A 23,188-nucleotide genomic window follows, 5' to 3' on the forward strand; every position below is an offset into this window, starting at 1 on the left:
TTGCACTGCATGCATGCACGTGTGTGTGTGTGTGTGTGTGTGTGTGTGTGTGTGTCTAGCTAGATAACTCTCTAGTGAGTTAACTACAGTTTTGGAGAAAGACATTCATATTTTATCTACCATGAGGTCTGGGGAAAAACATTTGCATACTTGCAAAGGGCAAGGCAAGAATTTTTTTTTTTTCCAAAATAAACATACAAGCTTAAACTAGACTAAAGATTACTGCAAATTGCTTTTTTAAAAGTCAGTTCTACTAAGCTACATTTGTTTAAAATATAATGTGCCTTCAATAACAAGATTCATATTACTATACATCTTCTGATTCCTGGAAAAGAGATTCATCTTACATCAGTAAATTTGTATATTTAATGTAGCAGTTTCTTTTTTCTTCTTTCAAAAATATCTGTATTTAATCAAAGCTTATTCTTAGAACTGAAAAAAATATTATATTTATTTATATTCTATTTCTTATTCAAGGGCACTGTTTTTCCTAAAACTAAACATTTAAATATTATTATAAAATACAAATTGGAAATCAGGGCACACAAATAATCCCATACATATATAAGAATCATGATCAGGAAAATAATGAATACTAATATATAGACCTTAAAAAATAAAAAAAAAAATAATAACAATTAGAATTGACTTTTAAATTTGGCTCCTGTTAATAAAGAGGACAAAAAGTTACATTTATACACTGTCATCCTCATGGTCACTAGGGTTCAGTATAGAATATTTTGGAAGTACTTTATTCAAGTACATATCTGATAATGCTAATCATAAAATTCATAAGCTGCAGCAATGATTGAAAGGTGTTTCATAAAAAATGTTGTATTTGGATACAAAGCAAAAATGAATAGACATTTCATATTCAGAGCCTTATACATTTCTAGGATGGAGTTCTGTTTGCTGTATATCTGTTAAGTGAAGTAGAAATCCCAGAGATTTCCTGTCCCTGTGCTTAGGAAGTACACATTTTGTGTTCAAACAAATAGGTGAAAGACTGGAAGGTTAATGGAGTACTATTTTAATTATTTTCATGGATCTTGGTTAGAATTTGTCCTACATGTCCATGCTGATCTCAGATACTTATAGTTGACAATATTTTATATACTACTAAAATATTGAGAAATCTTCCTATAATATCTTAATTTTTTAAAAAAACATGATATTTACAATGTATGTCTATCCCGCATGTCTATCAACACTACCTCATTCTCAGATTCCTTTCTCCCTCTGAATCTATGCCTGTATGACTAGTCTGTGTGAATGTAGGTCTATCTGACCAGCCTGTGTTCCTAATCTAAAGGAAGATAATAAGCTCTTAGTTAATACTGAGACAAGAACATTGTCAAATCCCAAGTTAGCTTACTGCTGTCCCTACATTGATCTCAGGCTCCTCTCAGTAACTGTATGTATTTTTTTTCCCCCCACGAGAAATGTTATGAGCTACTCTGCTTTATCCTACTTGAGACTTATTTCTTGCTTCTGAATTTTAATATCTATGAGCCAAAGAAATATGATTCTTCATGATTACTGGAATATTAACATGCATCCTAGAATTCTGTCTTATCCAAATGTATTTGGAAGCCTGGGTTTATTATGATCTGCAATCACCATTTTCTATCTTTCTGGCATAATTCTTGCCTGGTAACTGACTCCCTGATGCTGACTTCCTCTCATCAACATCCTATCACCATTATTAACCACTACCTTCCCATTTTTCCCTCATCCTGAACTTGTTCCTGTTTCTGAGCTAATCCTGAATTTGCTTCCAAATCTGTTTTAACTGAGTGGCAGTTCCCATCTAATTAAGTTTCCCAGCCTTTATTATACCATACAGTCCTAAATTACTGGGTAAACATCTATACCAATAAACATATTTGAAATTTTTTTTTGAAATTATTTCTACTTTGTTTTCTTCTCTACCTTAAAAACTAAAATTAATGTTCCATTCTTTATTTCCATCTCTATATAATAAATTATATAGAATTATAAAATCCCCTATCAATTAAGATGTTTATTGCCTAATGTGTACATAATACATATTTTTTAAGTAAGGAATGAATGAATGAATGAATATTATTAAATTTTCCTTATGCTAGCTTAACTTGTCTTGTCTCTAGGTTAAATATTCCAATTTATTTATTAGTTTTTATCATTAACATCGTTATCATCTAATCATTATTCCCCTTGTGCTTTTTTTTTCTTTTTTTGTCAAATAAATTTATCTTCTAATTTGGAGTTGGAGCTAATATGTAAGCTATTTATGGCCTGATTAATAATTATGGCCTGATTCCAACAGGAGAATTACATTTAATTCTAGAGAATTATACTTGTCTCCTGCATATCTTACATTATTTTAGTTATTTGCGATTATAATAGCATTACACAGGATAATAATGACATGTGAGAAAATGTTAGTGGCTAGTTTTGTATACATATATTATATATAATTTTTGTAAACATTTATAATTTATATAAATATATAAAATATCTAATGTATGTAATTATACAATTATATGTAATTCACACACACACACACACACATCCTGCATACATTCCTAACATTATATCCCTTAAAAATAACAGATAATGAAAAAGCATTTCTTAAATATTAATTGCATGAGGTTATGATTTTATAAAAACAACAAAAGTAATCAACTTCACATTCTAGTACTAGGCAATGCAAAAATTAATAAAATAACATTTTATAAAATATATTTGTATGTCTAAGGCTTAAAATAACATGTACTGCTGAACTGTTCAGAACTACTCCCACAGCATAAGCATAACACAGTCAAGTAAATTTAGACAGACGCATTAATGACACGAAGTGTAATGAAGAAAACAAAGTAAAATATCAGAAAATAAAGTGCCTTATAACTTTAAGTTGTTACCTCTTTGATATCATTTAAGTCACACAGTAGTCTTTGCTATCATTTATAAGGTTTGCAAAAACTTGTGATATATTTTCTTCTATTAAAATTTCCTCTTCATATTAAGTGAAGTATTGTTTGTTTTAAGACACTGATGTTTAAATACTAATGTTTAAACATGGTATGTTTTGTACAAATATTTTCATTTAATATGGTTAACAGTGATTGAAATTAGTTAATGTATTTAGGTACGAAGTCAAGACTTCTTTTAGTAATGACAACCTATTCTATAGAACTTAGAGACTTAAGTGACAAAATTAGTGTCATTCAGAAATTCCATTTATCTTATGTTCTATTTCCAAAAAAAAAAAAAAAAAAAAAAAAAAAAAAACTGTTGATGAGTGTTAAACATCTATCACAAGAATTTCCATTTCTTTTTTTAATTAACTTAAAATAATGTTGATTTCTTAGAGACTGCAACATAAAAACCTAAGCTATTCTTGCTATTTTTATGGTAGTGTTTATTATATAAGTTGTTTTTTTAACTGTTGTTAATTTTCTTTCTAGCTACTTTAAAAGGGTCTAGACAGACACCAGAGGGAGCCCAAGTTACCTAACCCTGATCTCAAGAGCTGAAGTGACATCATCAGTCATCATACCTAAGCAGATCTTACAGTCAGTCCAACACACCTAAAAATAGAGAAAAGGATAGCTTTATTTAGCTAAAGTTACAAAAAATAAGCTGCAGCATAGATTTTCACTACTTAGCACTGCTATATCTTAAATTACCTTGGTGTTTCTAACAGAATGCAAAGGCATCAGCAAATTATTAAACAACTTGGAATCTTGATAGAGAAAGGGAATATAAGGGATAGAAAGCGTCCTATAAGAGTTGAACTTAAGCCTACTTGGTACTTATGCTCTATTTCCCTCTCATGTTATAAGGACATAACTGTAGTATTTACCTCAATTCTCAGAATTTGCTTCTCCCTAAAACTTATGCATGAAAAAAGTATATAAGAAGATTTAAGACAATTCATTTTTTAAGTAATCTAACCATGAAACAAAATATCACAAACTCATTTAGAAATCATTATTACAAATTTCTCAATAAACTTTAATTACTGTTGTTAAATTTTCACCTTAAAAACAATGTTGCAAGTGCTTTTTACATTTGATATTGCTTGAATACACTTTTAGAAAATTAATTTTCTCATGTTATTTTCCTATATATAGCATGTATTATTCTTTAAGTTTTCACTAATGCATTTTTCCTTCTAGCTATTCTGTCCACTGTTAAAATGTTTCTTCATTTCTAATAGACTCTGTTTACTATTTCTGTTTACTCAAATTTCCCTAGGTAATGTTAGTACCAGTCCCTCTCCACTTCCTCTGCATCACAAGTTTTTTCACTTCCTCCTAAAAAACCCTGCTTTAAGAAAAGAACTATGTATCAGCTATTACAATCAATAGCACATTAAATCCACATTTATATTTAAGGAATCTTTATATTTCTCTAATGGCTACATTTCTTTTCTTTGTTCTTTTGAGATACACATAACATACATTCCTGGAGTACAACATACTCTAATTAGGATCCCATTCTTGTGGTTGTACATGATGTGGAGTTTCACTGGACATGTATTCATATATGAACATAGGAAAGTATCAAGTGGGAAAAGATCTTTAGGGTTAATATGTTGATTCTAGACTGTGCATGTAAAATAAAAGCAGTCATATGACTGAATTACATACACTACTTCATCATGGACCTGTATGTGACCATTCAGAAAGAACAAGTCTCTATTTTTATAAAAAGCACATTTACTCTGAAGACAACTAGTGTATATAAAATTAGTATGTTCCTCCTAGAATCATTTATTTGGGAATATTTACATGCAAATTTTCAAAAAATGAGTACATTTTTCCAATAAAATAAAGTATCTTGAAGTTTCCTTAATCTCTGAGAAAATAGAATGATGTACTGAAATAATAATAATAATAATAATAATAATAATAATAATAATAGATATTTGTTTAAAAAAGAGGCCATTACATAAACATTATTTATTGCTATGTGTTTTTTATCACATTTCTTGGGCCCTTATGTTCTCAATTCCCTTGTATGTAAAAGTCGAAAAGTCTCATGAAACTATTGTGAGAATATAATGGAAAATCTAAATGAGACACATGGCATATTGAATTTCATAATGCCCACTAAATAAATATATCTTTAACTTTTTCCAGATGAATACTGTAATTGTATTCACAATAAATTTTCACATACACAAGAATTCTCTCTGGTATATTTTATTTACCTTCTACATAAACAGATGATAGGGGAAAAGGATACTGAATTCAAATCATAGATATACTGAAGAAGAAATTCCACATCAGTCAGAAATGTGTTTTATATGCCTCACTCCTCAAAACACATGTTTTTCCTTTTAGCCTTGGTAGTGAGGAATGGGAAGTAATTAACTTTGTCAATTACTGAAACATGAAATCCATTTATACCCTGCCACATACATTTTGTACCCTTAAATCCCAATAAGCCACCATTCAGTATCTGTAACTACACTCCTTCACCAAGCTCCAACCTTGCTTCTGCTTTCCCTGGCCCCTAATGTGCATCTGCATCTTTCTGGGACTTACATATATCTGGACATTCTATTTTCAATTTGTATAAAAAACTCTGTGTGAAGAGACTGTCTTCTTACCATTCCAATGGTACATGTGCTACACCTGATTTAGTGATGTGGCTTTCAGTTACAGTAAAGGGAGCTGTTCTTCTGATTCCCGGTGCCTAAGCCATGCTAAGAAGCTTCCCCTTTCAGCTCCTGTTCTCCCACTTTTCCAGATAGAACAAATTTTGCTGCAATGGACAGCAACCTTTAAGGAAAGCATGCTCTCTTAGTCACTGCTGATGGTGTAAGGCCTTGAAGTCCACGAGGGATTTTGAGTTTCTGTGTTTTCTTGCAAAATTAAAATTCTAAAATTATTAATGCCTGGAAAACTGGAGAGAACATATTTTAGAAATAAATTCCCCCTTGTCCTCCTCCTCAGAAAAATTTAGTCAACCTCTCCCACGGAGAATGAAAAATACACACAAAAAAATTCATTTGGAAACTGTCAGCATTAAATTAACTGATGCATTAACACTGTGAAGTCATCATATAAAAACAAAGTATCATTTTTCTTTCTCTTTCATTTCTTTTGTGGGTTTTAATGTGCTTTACAATATACCTATAAGGAATGGTTTGCCATGAAATAGCTAATTTGCTTTCTTGTATCATCAATTACATTCTTTTTCAATTTTTTGAACCAATAAGCAATTACTACAAATTTTAGTATTCAGTAAAATTTTACCAGAGGATGGAGTAGACACATAACGTAATCAAAAGACAGTAACAAAATAAAATATTTATTATTAAAAAACTGTACATCTGCAATGTAAATAAATTAATCTAGCATGTTTTTTCCTTATTTATACTTTATAAAGTGGAGGTATTTCCAGAGGTTTTTCTAAATTTTTTAATATTATGAAATTGTATAGGAAAGATTTTACGTTTTTGATAGGGATAATGCAAACATATACGTTTATTTCCATCTTTCTAAAGTATCTCCAAGAAAAGTAGAACCTTCTTCAATATTTTTTCTCTCCTACTTAACCTCAACAAGAAATGCTATTTGGTTGGTTTTCAAAATACTTCCAAAATCTCAGGAGTGACAATTCTAATTCAGAAGGAAAAAATGCATATACATATGAAAATAAAACTATGAAAAATAATTAAAAAGGCATGCCAAATATACCCTGGAGCAATTATAAAAAGCCAATACTTTGCTTGTATAGTTATTTAGTAGCTTTCAGGAGACTTTGAATCATGTTAAATATTCACCTTAAAATTTAATCCATTATAGGCACATTTATAATTGTTGGATAATAATAAAAATATGTCTAAAGTATTTCTATAGTAGTTATTCAATGTAATCTGCTTTCCATTGAGGTGTTTGTCCCATACTGAAATGATGGTCTCAAGCACAAACTTATAACTTACCGATATCTTGCTTTTCCTTTGAGGTACATCTCTATAAGATCCAGAGATTGAGGCTAATTATGAGTAGGCATTGGATATATCTGAAAAATGCAGAATTATAGAAAAAGATACATTTATATGGAAATAATGAAAAATTTTGGACAGGAGTAGAATAACTTTGATGGATTGAGTGAAATATTGTTTATATGTATGTCATACATATGTATGACATATATGACATATATATATATATATATATATTATATATATATATGATATATATGTCACTAGCTTAGAAAAGGTGATAAAATATGAAAATAATGTGAGTTTACATAAAACTGAATTTACTAAAGTAATCTTATATATAACATTTTTTTCCAAATGGACTATGCTAATCTCTAAATCTGAAAATGAAATTTAAATATCCCTTAATACATTCTCTATATCTTTTCATGATTATAGCTCTCATTCTTAGATCTCTAGCTTCTTTTATCTATAAACAAGCATGAAGCTGATTTTACAGGCTTCTGAAGTATTTTGCTTCTCATGGCCATAGGAAATCTTAGATTGTTTTAAGCTGCACCTCCTCCAGAAGGAAAAAAAAAAAAAAAAAAAAACCACAACAAAAACTAGCAGCTAGCAGGGCATATTTAAGTATATTAGTCTTTCTGTGATCTATAGTCTTTTTTGATATATTTGAATTTAGGGGGGAAATTAACAGCAAAACTAATGAAATGAATAAATTAAAGTTTATCAGCAACATGGCAAGTCATAGGGAAAGATGGTGAGTAAGCCGAAAGGGGGGAAAAAAAAAAATATATATATATATATATATATATATATATATATATATATATATATATATAGGCTGCAGGAAACAGAAAAGAAATGAAAACATTTCATTAACAAGCAAGCATGTGAACATGAGTTAGGACTACCATCTAGGAAAGAGACTAAATTTAAAGTGCAATAGCATGTAAGTAAATACAAAAGCAAAGGATTTACATAATGACTCATCCTACTTTAGGAACAGTTGAGATTTGTTAAAATATCAAATTTGAAAACGCAAAAGAAAGTGTACAGAATAATGAAAATTCTTAATGGCAGAAATGAATACATTTTTAATAAATGTCAACCAAGATTAAAGGATTATGCAAAAGTATATTTTCCCCTGTGTGAGAAAATGTCTCCATAGATTTCCTATACATAAAAAAGATTATAAATTTAAAGACCTAATAGTCTACTTGTGGTGCTCAAGTCTACTTTGTTAAAAAGTGCACCCAGATCTTATGCAAAACACAAAATATATTAGATATTATTTGTCAAAGATGCAGCATTCCACTGGGTACCACCAAAATCTATGTGCTGTAATGGGTGTTTTGTAAATCCCTTACAGTCATTGTCTGGTCATTAAGTTTTTGGGGATCTCAGAGGTCCCATGCTTTTGAGATCTCAAGGTCATGCCATTAAGAATTCATTGCAGGTAAACATAGTGCTCAGTTGTTAAAGATTAATTAATGGGATACACACACACACTTACTGTTTTACTTAGAAATGTTTTTACACTATATAAAATAACAAATCTGTCTTTTTGTTTTATCTCTTCACCATGATTTTGAGGATCCTTGAATACATCAAAGGCAGATACTAAGGCAAAACAGTGCTCTAGTCTGACTGTCAAAAAGATTCCATTCCTCCATCTTGTAAAAGACTGGAAGATGAGAATTAAACTGATTTCCTTAGTTGATTTAGAGGTTCCACTGTTTCAACACTGTTTTGGCAGGAGAAATTTATGATCATAACCCCTAATTTGCTTACTATCATGTTCTCCAGGCTTATCTGTTTTGTTGCAAATAGCAGGGTTTCCTTTCTATGTTATCTATAATTGCACTTTTTCTTTATCCATTAATCCATTAATGGCCACTTGTATTTATTCCATATCATGACTATTGTGTATAATGTTGCAATAAAAATGGGAGTCAAGGTACCTCCTTTAAGAAACAGATTTCAATTATTTTGGATATGTGCCCAAATATGATTGCTGGATCATATGGTAGTCTTTTTTGTAAGTTTTTGAGGTATATACATACTAATTTCCACAGCTATTTCACCATTTTATATTCCTCTCAAGAGTGCACAAGGCTTCCAGTTTCTCCCCAAATCATCTCATCATTATATCAGTAGATATATCAAATAAATGGAATCATACATTATATATATTTGATATATCTAAATAGTGAAACTCATAGAACCAGGGAATGGAGTAGTGATTGTAAGGGCCTAGAATGTGAGAAAAAGGGGGAGTTATTATATGAAGGGTATAAAGTTTCACTCTAGAAGAATAAGTTCTGAAAGTGTGCTTTACAGCACAGTGCTTATAGTTAATGATACAATATTGTGCATGTCAGAATGTTAGCCACATCCACAGCACTATTTTGTATTTTATTTAGAGACGGTTTCACTGAGTTGCTTAGTGCCTTGCTTTTGCTGAGGCTGGCTTTGAACTCCTGATCCACCTATCTTAGCCTCCCAAGCTGCTGGGATTACAGGCATGCTCCCTGGTGACCAGCTCATGCTAAATATTCTTAACGCTCACACACACACACACACACACACACACACACATACTCACATAAGACAAAGGGACATAAGGAAACTGTGAGAAGTACTGGATATGTTTAACATCTTCATTGTGGTAATTTTGTCATAAGTGTGTGCATAAATTCAAACTCATTAAATTGTACACATTAATATTTGTGGCTCTTTGTATATGAGTAAATACATCAATAAACTGACTTTTAAAGGAAAAAAAAAGCTTAGTTTGAAAAAGATTAGAAGTGAAGAGAATTTCAGAGATCCATCATTTTTCTGTTCATAATGACTTGGGTAGTATAGGAACTGACTGCTCCCTCTGTCATTGTTTTCAATTTATAAGAAACATTTTGGCCCAATGTACTGATGCATGCATGTAAACTCAGGAGTCAGGAAGATTGGAAGTTTAAAGTCAGCCACAGCAATCCTGTCTCAATAAATAAATAAATCAATAGAAGTTCTGGGTATGTATCTCAGATGTACATCAACCCTGGGTGCGAGAGAGAGAGAGAGAAGAAACACAGAGAAAAAGAAAAGCAACATTATATTTTGGCTCATTATTCCAGAGTGTCTTTTGCAATTGGTGAATGTATTTTATAACTATCAGATAACTTCCAAAGACTTTAGAATCTTAGAATTTTAATTTTGTCACTATTCATATGAACTATTTATCTATTTGTAATGGAATGATTATTAAGAGTAATATTAAACACAGTGTCCTTTCATGGGAATCTTTAAAATGCCAATTTTTCATTAGTGTCCTCTAATCTGATTGTATTTAGGAAATAAATGGATTAAATTACACTTAATCACAGCACAAAGATTTATACAAGCTTGACTTTGTGATAGTTACTTTCTTTGTATGGATTATTTTCATAACAAATCCCTATAGCAGGCATTCTTTTAATTACTATTTTATATATGAGAAATCTTATTTTTCTAAATTTTAAATGCCCAGAGTCACACAGACAATAAATGATAGAAGCAAGATACTATAACTGCAATCCTTACTCCAACTCCAGAGCATATAATAATAAAAGAAATAGAAGGACGATTTTCATGCCGGTTGAATGGCAAAATTATAATCTCATCAATTCAAGCATAAGATCTAATAGCTTCATGCTAAGTGAACATTGATTAGTGAAGTTACTTAATTACCCCATTGACAAAAAACATTTTTAAAAACACTACAAAATTGTGGCAGTTCTATTCACAACAGCTACAGCTTTTTCTTTTCTGAACCAAGGACACATTAAAATAGTTTAATAGTTCATTTGCAAATCAAAAACTTTAAATTAAGAGGGACAACAAGTATCTAGTATTTAAAAAGTAACCACAAAGCCAAATCCTATATCATTCACAATATAATAGCTGCAAACACAGAGAAGTATTTCATACAAGAAGGCACAAATCAGAGACCACCACTGTTATTAGCTCTCTGGTCTCCTCACCTCCACTCTGACACTTTGCACCTTTAGTTGCATATGTTGTTGTTTTTGGATCTGCATCCCAGAAACTCAGCACAGCCCCACAGCCATCTTATTCATAGAGAGGAGAGTCAAGTTTTGCAACGGGTGGCTGAAAAGTATGTCAGGATTGTGCAAGTTCTTAGTAATAGATAAACAATATAAAGTTTTGGACAGCCTTGCTATATGCCTGGCTTTCAGAGCTTGAAAAATGCAAACTCAGAACTTATTCCTTTTGAGTAACCATTTGAGTCTCAAAGGAAGCTGCTTGTGATTAGCAATAACTAACCCATTACCCTGGCTACCCCCAAGGATCTGTAAGTTTGCACTGTAGATGCAGGGCACTAATTCCTTTTAATTCACCTATTAATCCATTTGGAAAACATTAAAATACTATATTGGATTAATTATAAAGCTATTTTCTTGAGGATTTTCTGGAATCCCATTCTTAGAATTATTTTAATGAAAAATAACATAAAACATACGGGTTACTTACTGAATGCCTGATATGGATCTAAAAACTCAGAATAAAATTTAATTCTTTATATATTCTCAATTGTTTTGATGCATATATATACATTTAATTGAAAGTCACCATTGTTATCAAGCATTGCTATTTAATTTACGAATATATAGTAAATAGTTGCATTTTAATTTTCTATGTCATGTCCCTAAGAGTTATTTCATGCCACTTTTCTGTTGTCTTTGAATTATTTTCTTACTGCCATGTGTGGGTAAATAATTAACAGGCAAATTAAGACTATTAGCAAGTTCTTCCTATAAGAAGCAGGATAAACCTTAAGATTTAGTTGACTTTTCCTGTTTCACCCTGTGAAAAATCCAACTTTGTTCTATGTACATATTCATTCAATATACCTGATATATAAATTTGTTTGCTTTTTTTGTCTTTTGAATGAAATATAACATCTCTTTTAGATTGTTTATAAAATTGCTAACCTGTTCATTTTTATATATTTTTGCTAAAACTCATTCTGTATTTTCCTAAGAAAAAATCACCTTTCAATAAAACTGAGGACCTCCATTCACTCTTCAAATGTATAAAACAAATGTACATACAAATGAGATAATACATGAGACAATGCTCTGAAATTCTGAAACCCTTTGCAAAAAATATGAAATTATTACAATAACAAATTTAAAAGATTTAAGAAAGTCCATGAGTGGAGGTGCAGCTCAGTGGTAGAGTCTCCACCTAGCAAGTGCAATCTCTTGGGTTCAATTCCAAGCAACGTGTGTGAGTGTGTGTGTGTGTATGCGCACATAAAGGAGATATAACTATTGGGAGAATATCTGATATTTTCACTAAAAATAAGATTGAATCTTTTATTTTCTTGTCAGTGAAATCAGGTACGCTGAAAATAACAAGACGTGTTGATCAGAGTTGAGAAAACAGATCATTCCAAGAGTGATAAATTGCTTTAAAAAATCAACCCGGATCACAGGAAGACAAGCACATGTGGCAAAACTGATAGTACTTTGCTTGATAAAATAATATAGCTGTCAAAGAAAATCGGGAACATAATTTTCTACAGTGCAGTTTGTTCCCTAAATGACCAGATAGAAATCTAAGTCTACAAGGTCAACTGTTACAGAGGGATGTGGGAGACAGCTACTTCGATAACGAACTGTCTTGAAGAATGAAGACAAATGGATAGAGGTGACAAGTTTGATGCATCATGACCCCCGTTAGTTCCAATTATAAAAAGTTGGACACTAGTTATATGAACAGCAGAATACTCAAAATGAATAAGGGTTTACAGAAAAAAAAAAAAACTGAGCCTCTGAAATCAGCAATTCATTCAAGGAGTAAAGTAGCCACTGTTTAAAGATTCAGTAAAACTGCCTTGGTCTATAATATTAGTAACTTAAATATTATTCATTGTAATAACATTAGAAAAACTAAGCCAACTGACAAAGGTAAAAAAGGAAATATTAAGTTCTCCAAAGTTATAGCATATTTTAAAAATGAAATATATTTTGCACATATAGTGTATGTGTGTGATTGTGCACATATGTGCAACAGAATAATCTCTAAGATTTCTAGTGACCTTACCTTTTTCACATAACACAGAAGAGGTTAGATTATTTCATCATCTCAAATCTGAAGAAAAACTTGCTTATTCATTTTGTTAGATCAGGACATATTAATAACAGACCACACTGAAATAAATGTAGCAATGATCAGCCAAATTGAAATTGTCTAACTTAATGTCTTGGGTTTGGAAGAAAGAATTTATGAATATTAAAGTGTCTTTACTTAAATGATCATAATGCTTCTTCAAGAATTTTGATAATCTAGAAGATAATGATTGAGATAAATGCTTTAACTAATATTTTAGTCAGTTATTTCACTGCTGGGACTAAAAGACCCACCAGAACACTTACAGAGGAGAAAAGGTTTATTCAGGGGCTCACAGTTTCAGAGGTCTCCATCCATAGACAGTAGGTTCCATTCTTCAGAACTAAAAGTAAAGCTGAACATTATGGTGGAAGAATATGACAGAGGGAAGCAGCTCACAAGGTGCTCAGGAAGCACAGAAAGAGACTCCATTCTATAGATACAAAATATAAACCACAAAGCCACACACCAAATTCTCACCTCCAGCCACACCCTACCACTTCAGTTATCTCAGTTAATCTCTATCAAGAGATTGATTCACCGATTGGGTTAAGATTCTCACAACACAATCATTTCTCCTCTGAACCTTCTTGTATTGTCTCACACCTGAACTTTTGGGGGACAACTCACATCCAATCCATAACAACTAATAAATAAAAGACTCTATTATGTAAGGAAAAAATGTTGAGCAGAGAATAAATTGTAGGGAAAATATTATATTATCATTTTAATTTATCCTGAATTATTATATTTTTCTAAATAAGTTTAGTGCATGAATACCATTAATATATCAAAGAATGTAAAAGAACAAACTTAAATATGGATATTTCAGACTTAATCTGCCAAATATCTAGTGTAAGTTTCAAGAGGTTTTTGTTGGTTGGTTGACTTTAAAGTTATTGAGACAAAAGTGTTAAATGACAGTTTTGTAATAATCATTCCTTTAGGCATTTTTTAAAATATAACCTATCCCAGGTTTTAGAAAATTTTATTGTTACCCCAAATATTCATACATGACATATTTCATCCATAGAGATAAGTTGAGTGTATAATTTGTATATATGATAACATAGATGTGTCCCACCTTTTATCTTCTGTTTATCCAGCATAGTTCACAAATTTTAGTATTAATAATTAGAAATTTAAATAATTAAGATTTTAAAACTAAGACTATTAGATTTAGAACACCACAAACGTTGTTACCAGATTACTGAATAGAAATGATCTGCATAGTTCTCTAACTAGAGCAGCACTAGTAGACCTTTCTGCAGTGATAGAAATGTCCTACAGTTGGTGCTGTCCAGTAGTCTCCACTGGCAACCTGTGGCTGTTGAGCATTTTAAATGTGACTATTGCAAACAAGAAATTGAGTTTTCTATTTTATTTAATTTTTAATAATCCAAATGGAAATAACCATTTTGAATAATAGTTTCCACACTAAACAATGAATATTTACACAATTATATTTTCCATGACATATATTTTGTCTTTTGAAAAAAGATATCCAAATGAACATAGTAACCTGGATACTTTTATGACACCCAAGAAGTGATCAAATCTTTAATATCTATGTTCTCAACAACAGTATTACTTCCCACATACAATATTATATTGTATACATACTAATCTCTTAAAAATGACAAAGCATTTAAATTTTTTATAGTGACTTATGTTCTTTTGATAAAACCTATAAAAGAAAAAAAAATGCATGTGACCTGACTTTTTTTTTTAAATGTAGGAAATGTCACACAGGAAATATCAGGTAGAAAGGGGCTATCACTAAAGTTGTTAATAACAAAGTTTCTAAAGTTTGATATCTGTATTCCTGCTACAGGTCAGTTCAATTGAATTCATTGAGCTCTTCTAATGGATGATGTTATGCTTGGCACCAGGTAGAGATTCAAATATTGCAGGGAGATAGTTCTTTTCTATTATGTGTCCTGGGAAATGTACTGCAACTACTTTCCTGTTTCATTTCTAATTCATTTTTGTTTGGTGTTTTTCAATATTCCTTCAGCTTCTGTTAATAAATATGGTGTACATGATGATCAGAACTTTAGAATTTTTCTCAAGTTATTCACAAAACAAAGAATGGTCATGCCCATATGGAACTATAATGAAACTGCCAACTATAGTATTTGTAGGGTATTTTTGATGTAGAAAAAACTTTAAATATTCAACCTGTTTTAGTACTTGTAACTTAGTGTATCCCGTAAAGCATTAATCAGTGAGAAAACATAAACAGCAAGAGTTAGGGTAACCAGCACTCCGGCAGAGCAGTTTCCTGCTCAGGAGTTGTGAGACACCTGGGAAAATAAAAAGTCTGAAATAATCAGTAAGAATTAAAGACAAAGCCAGAGATGAGATTTAGGAAGTGGGGTGCCTGATGGGTCTTCCAGACACGATAGGAATTGGAAATAAATAACAGAAAAAAGCACCAATTCTTTATTTAAGGGGAAGTACATCAAAGGCAGGGATACCATTTCAGTGTGGAAGGAGTCTTAGGTGCTTGGCAGGTTATGCCCATCTCTGAGAAGCTGTTGGATTCTAAGGCTTTGAGCTAAGACTGGGCTCTAGCATGATCTGGGCTTTCTCAAACCAGGGAATTGCACTGAGGAGTTCCCAGAAAAGCAGCTTCCTGGCCTTATGTTGGCTCAAACAAATCCAGAATTCATAAATGGCTTCCAACAACCAAATCATTAATTTATAATTGATTAAGCAAGGACATGAGCATCCATGTCCTAATTTTAAATCTAGGATTCATTTCCCCATAACGAAAATATTGTAAAACCAAAAATGGTGTTATCTTCATTGCTAAAGGACCTGCATTTAAATAATGTTGAATTATTACACAGTGATCTGACAGACACTAGAAAAATATTTAGATCAACTCTGCTATATGAGTATAAACTCAATGTATTAATGGTTCAAATACAAAATACATTTTTAAATCAGTGGAGTGGACATTTGTTTTTGTGGATTAGCCTTGGAATTTTACCTGTTTTTAAGCCCCATAGATCTGCTTTACAGTACTGCAACCTAATATAAGACACGAATTGTCACACATAGGGTTAAAGATTGACTTTTTAAATGGTTTCAAGATAGGGTATTTTATTATTTTATTTTTACACATGAATAAATAACACTGTTTTCAATAAAAAGTATTTCAGTAAATTTAAAGTCTAAGGCTATAATCCTCCTGTTCCATGTGTTCAATGTTAGATAGCTCCAACTATGTGGAAGAAATCATAATAGGACTGCAAATCAGTGAAGTGGTAATGGTCTCTGAATCTGAGCTCTAGTTAGATTCTCTAACTCATTAAGAGATCAACATAAAGCTGCATTGCTCAAAGGATATTCTTTAATACAATTATTTTTAGGTTTTTTGTTCAAAATTTGCATATAGATAAACACAATCTGTTGATTAGAATAACCAAAGAGAAGTATTGATTTTAATGGTTGTATTTACTGTAAGATATCTCTGAATGCTTAACACACTAAATGTACAAAGTAAAGAGAGGAAAACTGTGCTTTCATGACCTCTTTAGAAGTCAAAGACATTGTTGTTGCTTTCCAGTAAGACTTTCATACAACCTACTATCATTTGGAACATTCTTTGAGAAATGATTGATATAGGATCATTTCAGTCTCTTACGTCTTAGACTCGGGTTCTTAAGTTTTAGCACCAATGACAATGACTAGATGGTTTAGTAGCTTTTGCTGCTAGTGTCATAATGGGGCAGGAAAAAAAAAAAGGACAACATATTAAGAGACCTGAGTTATAGGTCTAGTACTGATGTTATTTACTATTATTACCCCGTGAAAACAATTGAGACTCTCTAATCACCATTTTGATCAGCTGTGAAATATAGTGTGAAATATGTGGAAAGTCAATCTATTTTCCCTAGAGCTTTGTATCAGAGCCTGTTTTACCTGCTTTTAAAATTTTTATTTGATTGAGGCATAACACCTGATAATGCTTTGAAAACTATTTCTATTTATTCTTTTATTCTTCTTCCTTAAACTGTCTTGCTTTTTGTACCTTTCTCTACACTCTATCAGGATAGAATGAAAATAACCAAATACTTGAATTATTCTTATATCACTGGTCTCATCTTTTTAAAAATTAGGCAAATTATATTCTAGCAACAAACTGATCTTCAATTTCAAAGTGCTTTTCTAACAATTGAAAAAAAAATCTTGGTACTAAGAAGTTTAAATTCCCATCTCCTCAAATAAACAGACAATTCTGTCACCCGTCTAAGAATAATTCTATAGGCTGATCCTTGGAATATAAAAAATTTAACACAAAATAATTGTCCAAAAATTAAACATATTCCTGTTACAATATTTTATACCACTTCATTAAAATTTTGACACCATACAACAAAAACAAAATAGAGAAGATAAACAAAATGTAAGTGAATAGAGTACAAATTGTGAAGGAAATCCACAATTTGTAAATCCACAATTTGTTAAGCAGTCTTTGTTTTATCAACACTTTCTGATATATCCCCCTCACAACATTCTTACAGGCCTTGTATTCTTATTTCACAGATAAGAAAACAAGGGGTCAGATCTTGTCCTAGAATACTTATTGAGTAATTTTGGGAATTGGGATTCAAAGTTCTTTCTAGAGTCCACCTACTTTAAAAACTAAATTTTATACCACAACAGAAAAAAAAAAGAAGAGAAGAATTGGAGGTAAGAAAAGATTAGAATTTTAGTAATCATACACAGTGAATTCTGAAAGGTTAACTAAAATGTGTGCTAGTAAGTCCCTTTGGGAGTGACATAAGAAAGACATTTTTGTTAAAGTCACCTTCTTATCGAATAGGTCATCCCAGCCCCCGAGAATTGAGAAAACTTCATGATAACCCCAGAATGGATAAATGAACACCTTGTTTCCACAATTTACTCTGAACTTCTGTGTCATTTCATAATAAAAGTAGCAACTTAATTTATGTTTTTCAAGTCACTGTTACAAAAATTATATTTCTTCAAGTCAGTGTTGTAAAAAGTCCTAAATTATGCTATGGGTAGACAATAACCATCCTTCATTATTCTTCTGCCAAACAAACAAGTAAGCAAAACAAGGACAACACAAGAAAACAAATGGTGTAATTACAAATGATGTAATTAAATATCTACTTAAAAATTTTAAGCAAAATATCCTCAATAATAACATATCTTTATTCGTATTTCTATTTTATTACAATAAAGTTAGATGGGAAGAGGGAAAGCATATGTATTTCCTTACAGAACTTTGCATCTAAAACATAAAGGAAAGCTAACTTTGAAATGCAGACTTACGGAAGCATTCTATCTCTTCATCTATTATGAATTAGTTTCTTTGTGATAAGTTCAGAAGTCTCTAAAGGCTGAAGTAAAGGAAAAACTTATATTTCAAGAGGCTATCCTACTTTTCTTTTTTCAATGGTAAAAATTTAGGCAGTCTGAGGTTTTCTTTTATTTCTTCAAAATGATAACAAAAATTTCCATATTACATACAAAACAAATTTATCTTGAATTGGATGCAAGTTCTACCTTGGGATTCCAATCAGAGTTTCATTGAAATTTGAAAATTGAAACTGTATTGTGAGAAACAATTTTATTATTTTTCAACTTTCAGTATTCTAGAGAGGATTAAATTTTCCTGCCTGAAATTGAATTAAAGTTAGAAAAACTAAAGAGAATTGATCTAGGTCAAAATTTGAGGCAATTAGTGAATTTAAGTCTGGAGGTAAAAAATGAAAATAAATTTGTAGAATATGCTACATGCTTTAATATTTATGCCACTGATTTGTGTAATGGGAATAATATCTTTTAAAACTACATCATCTGTTCAAATGTGGGGGTTTTTTTTGCAATAGTATATAAAAATCAAATCCTATCTTTCAAGCTATGCCCAAAGTATTAAAGCAGAAACTTTTCTTGTGCTTGCCTTATTTAATGATATTTGGAAGGATTCACCTGCTGATAATTACATTGTTCATATATGGGCAAATATGGTAATAGAAAACAATAAAAAATGCATAAGTGTGAGAATCCTTACCAAGATATTACGCCAGTTACTTATGTTTTTAAAATCAGTTCAAGTAATCACTCTCATTAAATGTTATTTGATCATGACAGTGATATGGTATGGATTTTATTTGCCATTTTAAATAATAATTAATGCTTATATCATTAGGATTATGAAAAAATTGAACTTTTTTTCAGAGAAAAATTTAATTTTTGAAACATTATAATCAATTAATTATATTTGAGAGAAACTGAGGCTATATATATAAACATCAAAACTTTGTGTTTTTTGTGTGTTTTTTTCAAATTTGATATTGTCAGTTATTTTACATAAATGTTATGGAAAAGCAAATTGAATGCTTTTTTCTTGTCAAAGGAATATTTATTTGTTTGCTATAAGAAATAATTTATAATTTGCTTTGGGAAGCCATATTTAATTTTCAAAAGGGTAAGGAATAAATGTGTCAGTTGAATTGCTTTTACATGCCAATTACAAATATTCTGTACTTTTATGATAACTCATTAAACTTCAAAGTGCCCACAATTTTATTAAAAGAATACTTTTTAACTCTACCTTATTTGAAAGTTGTAATAAATTTTCTATAGAGCCATAATGAGTACAGAGATAATTAGCATAGTCAGAGTATAGAATTGAGACATATTATTAGTACCTGACACAAATGCAGATATTATCAAGTTTTAACTTAAGGTACCATTTAGAATATTAAGTCATTTTTGCTCAACTCATTAGAAATGTCAGCCCACAACCTTAGTTTGGTTGATTTTGTGAGATCTTAAAGTTATTCACCAGTTCTTGGTCTCCCCTTCATTGATATATTAAAGGAAATCCTTTAAATTTTCTTAAACACGGAATATGTAAACTTAACCGTAAAAAACAAGTTTTTAATATTAAATTATGAAAAACAAGCTTCACCCATGATAACTAGGAGGTGAAATATCCCTTCTGTTAGTATTCTGGATAGAAAACATTAGAAATTTCCATTCTGAGTAAGTTCAGGATGACCAGTCAAGTCACTTAAGGTTAATAAGTTATATGGAGAAACAATAATGTGCATTTGAAAATTTACATTATTTTTATTCAAGAAAATAATGCATATGAAGTAGTAATTCTAGGGGAATTGAAAAATTACTAGTTTAGAAAATACTATTGGATTAATAAGCAGAAATGTACAGAGTTCATTGAACATGCAGTGTGGCAATATTTATCAAATGTTCAGAGGAATAACTGAAAGAGGAAACGAAAGAAATTATCTTGGGAAACTCTGAATTTAACATAAATAAGAATTGTGAAGGTAAAAATTTTAAAATATTCTGATTTATTTGGCTGAGTCTTTGATAATATGATATAAAACTTCCAGAAGTGGATGAGATATTAGCTATATCTGCATTTCAAAATAATTAACTTTCTTTGGTCTTCATCTTTGTCACTCTTGGTCTTTCATTCCTAGATTGTATTGAGAGGATCATTTTCTAGTACAACAATTATTTCTCACCCAAGCTTCTGAAAGCTCACTGGTGGTGGTGGTGGTGGTGGTGGGGGGGTGATCTCTAATCACTGGTGACCATTGTTTCTGAAAAATAATAATTAAATCTTAACATTGAAGTGAAAAATATTCTAGGAACAAAATTGTTTTAAAAGTAAATGATTAGTTTTCAGGATCAGGGAATATAGAAGGTCAATTTCCTGGCAGCTCTGTGGCATGAAAGCAAGAAAGCTGGTAGGCAGCTTGTAAGTAAGGTGGGTGAACAAAAAAAAAAAAAAAAAAAAAAAAAAGAGACTTTATTGGAATTTAGTACAGAACATTCAAAGCAGATCGGGGACTCAGGATGTTGTCTATAATAAAATAAGGAAGAAATCCTCAGTGCCACAGCTGCTGCCATGGCCAGAGCACAATCCAGAGTGGTTCCTCCACCAGCAAAGTAGGGGGATAAGGAGATTAAAGATCCTAAATTTTTAGGAGGCCTGCAGCACATCTGGGTACAGAGAGTTACAGATCAAAGACACTGCCCTACTAAACTGAAAGGTGCATCGCATAATATTATTGTGTAGGAAAAATACCCTATCTCTCCTGACTGCATGTGGATGACAGAGGAAGAAACCATTTTGCAGCTTTAGCATGTGGCCCTGCAGCTAGGGGAGCTGATTCCTTGTGAACACAAATCTCACCTGAAGTACAAGCCCGGCAAAACCACACTTCAGAACATAGAGTGTTCCTAAGTGACCAGGAGAAAATCAAACATGGAGAGAAGTTTACATAGGGGACAACTGGTCAAGTTTACACAGGGGCAACCCACCCAACTCTCCTCCTCCCCCTCTAATCCAGCTGTTTTCAGGACCAGCTGGGAGGGATGTGCCTGGCCAGAAATTTGAAAGGGCTGTGGCAGGAGTGATTGAGTTTGAAGAGTGAATTCGAACCAATATGTGGGATCCATAGGTGATGCATTGGACTAAGAATTGGTCCCTCCTCCACATGAGTGCAATCCAGGTGAGATCTGTGGGACACAGTCTTCCAGCATGGATCAGAAAATTGCTGGATTCTGGAGGTGTACTTATTTAAAATCTCCAGACCAATTAGCATTCAGTGAAGAGCCTGGAGAATACCTAGGCCTAAACTCTGCTTCCATCAGTTTCACTAAAGTATTATCTCTCTCACTTCAGAAGTCCACCCAGAGGGTGGAATACCATGCTCTAGACAACCCTGTTGAACACTGCTGAGAAGAGAAGGTGAGAATTTTTTTAACTCCAATTGAAACAGTTCTTTAACTTTTCAATGAAATTGTTTTATCTCTTTCATTTTGTTTATTTATTTGTGACCTTAATTGTTCATGAATATTTATACATGTTCATATTTTTTTTTCATTTATAGCATTTTTGAAGCCAGTTATTTTTCATGGATTTTTTTTTGAGGAGTAGTATATTTCATTATTATAATTCAGTTTTGGTTTGTATTCTCTTATTTTTATTATTTTTAATTTTAAAATATATTGTTATATATATTTTTGTCAGGTATCTATTTCCCTTGATTATCTTTCTCTTTTTTCCTTAACAGCCAATCTTTATTGTTCATTTTTCACTCTTATTTAATTTTTTACTTCTCTTTTCTCTGATCCTCCTTCATAGTCATTGCATCCTATATCAATCTGTTCTCTCCCTGTTCACCATTTGAAATTATAACCACTTTTACAAACATAGAGTTTTTATTGTAGGCAATAACTGATCAGATCATTTATATTTAATATGATAATTAATATTGCACCATCATAGCAGAAAATATTTGATTTATTGCTGTAAATTGTTTGCATTGGTTGTTGTTATTATTTGTCTTTCCCTAAGAGGTGAGGTACTAGAAACTTTCAGGGACATTATAAGTCCATGGGATAGAAACTCCACTGCTTCAGATCCAAATTTATAGATGGGTAGACACACAAACAACGTAAAAAATCCAGGAACAACTCACCCAAAATGTATCAAGATACTTCACTAGCAGTATCCATTGACACTACAGTGGAAGAATTGTCAGAGAAGTTTAGAATGTACATAGTTAAACTGAGCTGTGAGGTAAAGGATATTGATACAAGTGAAGTCAGGAGAAAATGTAGGAAGTGAAAGATTACTTCAATAAATAGAGATTCTGGAAAAACAAATCAGAAATCCTGCAAATGAAGGAATCAAATTAAAAATTTGATGGAAAGCATCATCAAAAGACTAGACATTTGCAAGACAGAGCTTCAGGCAATGATGACAAAATATATAACCTTGAAAATAAAGTTGAACATGGAGGAATGATGTTTAGAGACCATGAATGGAACTTCCAAGATATATGGGATAACCTAAAATTACCATATTTAAGATTTATTGGGATAGATGAAGGCTCAGGGATATAGACCAAAGGAATACACAAACTTTTCAATGAAATAATTTTAGAAAATTTTCCAAAGAATAAAATGGAAAATCACATACAGGATGTTTACAGGATTCCAAATATACAAAATTACAACAGACCCACGCCAAGGCATATTATTATG

Source organism: Marmota flaviventris, chromosome 8, assembly GCF_047511675.1.
Source record: "Marmota flaviventris isolate mMarFla1 chromosome 8, mMarFla1.hap1, whole genome shotgun sequence".
In the NCBI taxonomy this organism is placed as follows: Eukaryota; Metazoa; Chordata; class Mammalia; order Rodentia; family Sciuridae; genus Marmota; species Marmota flaviventris.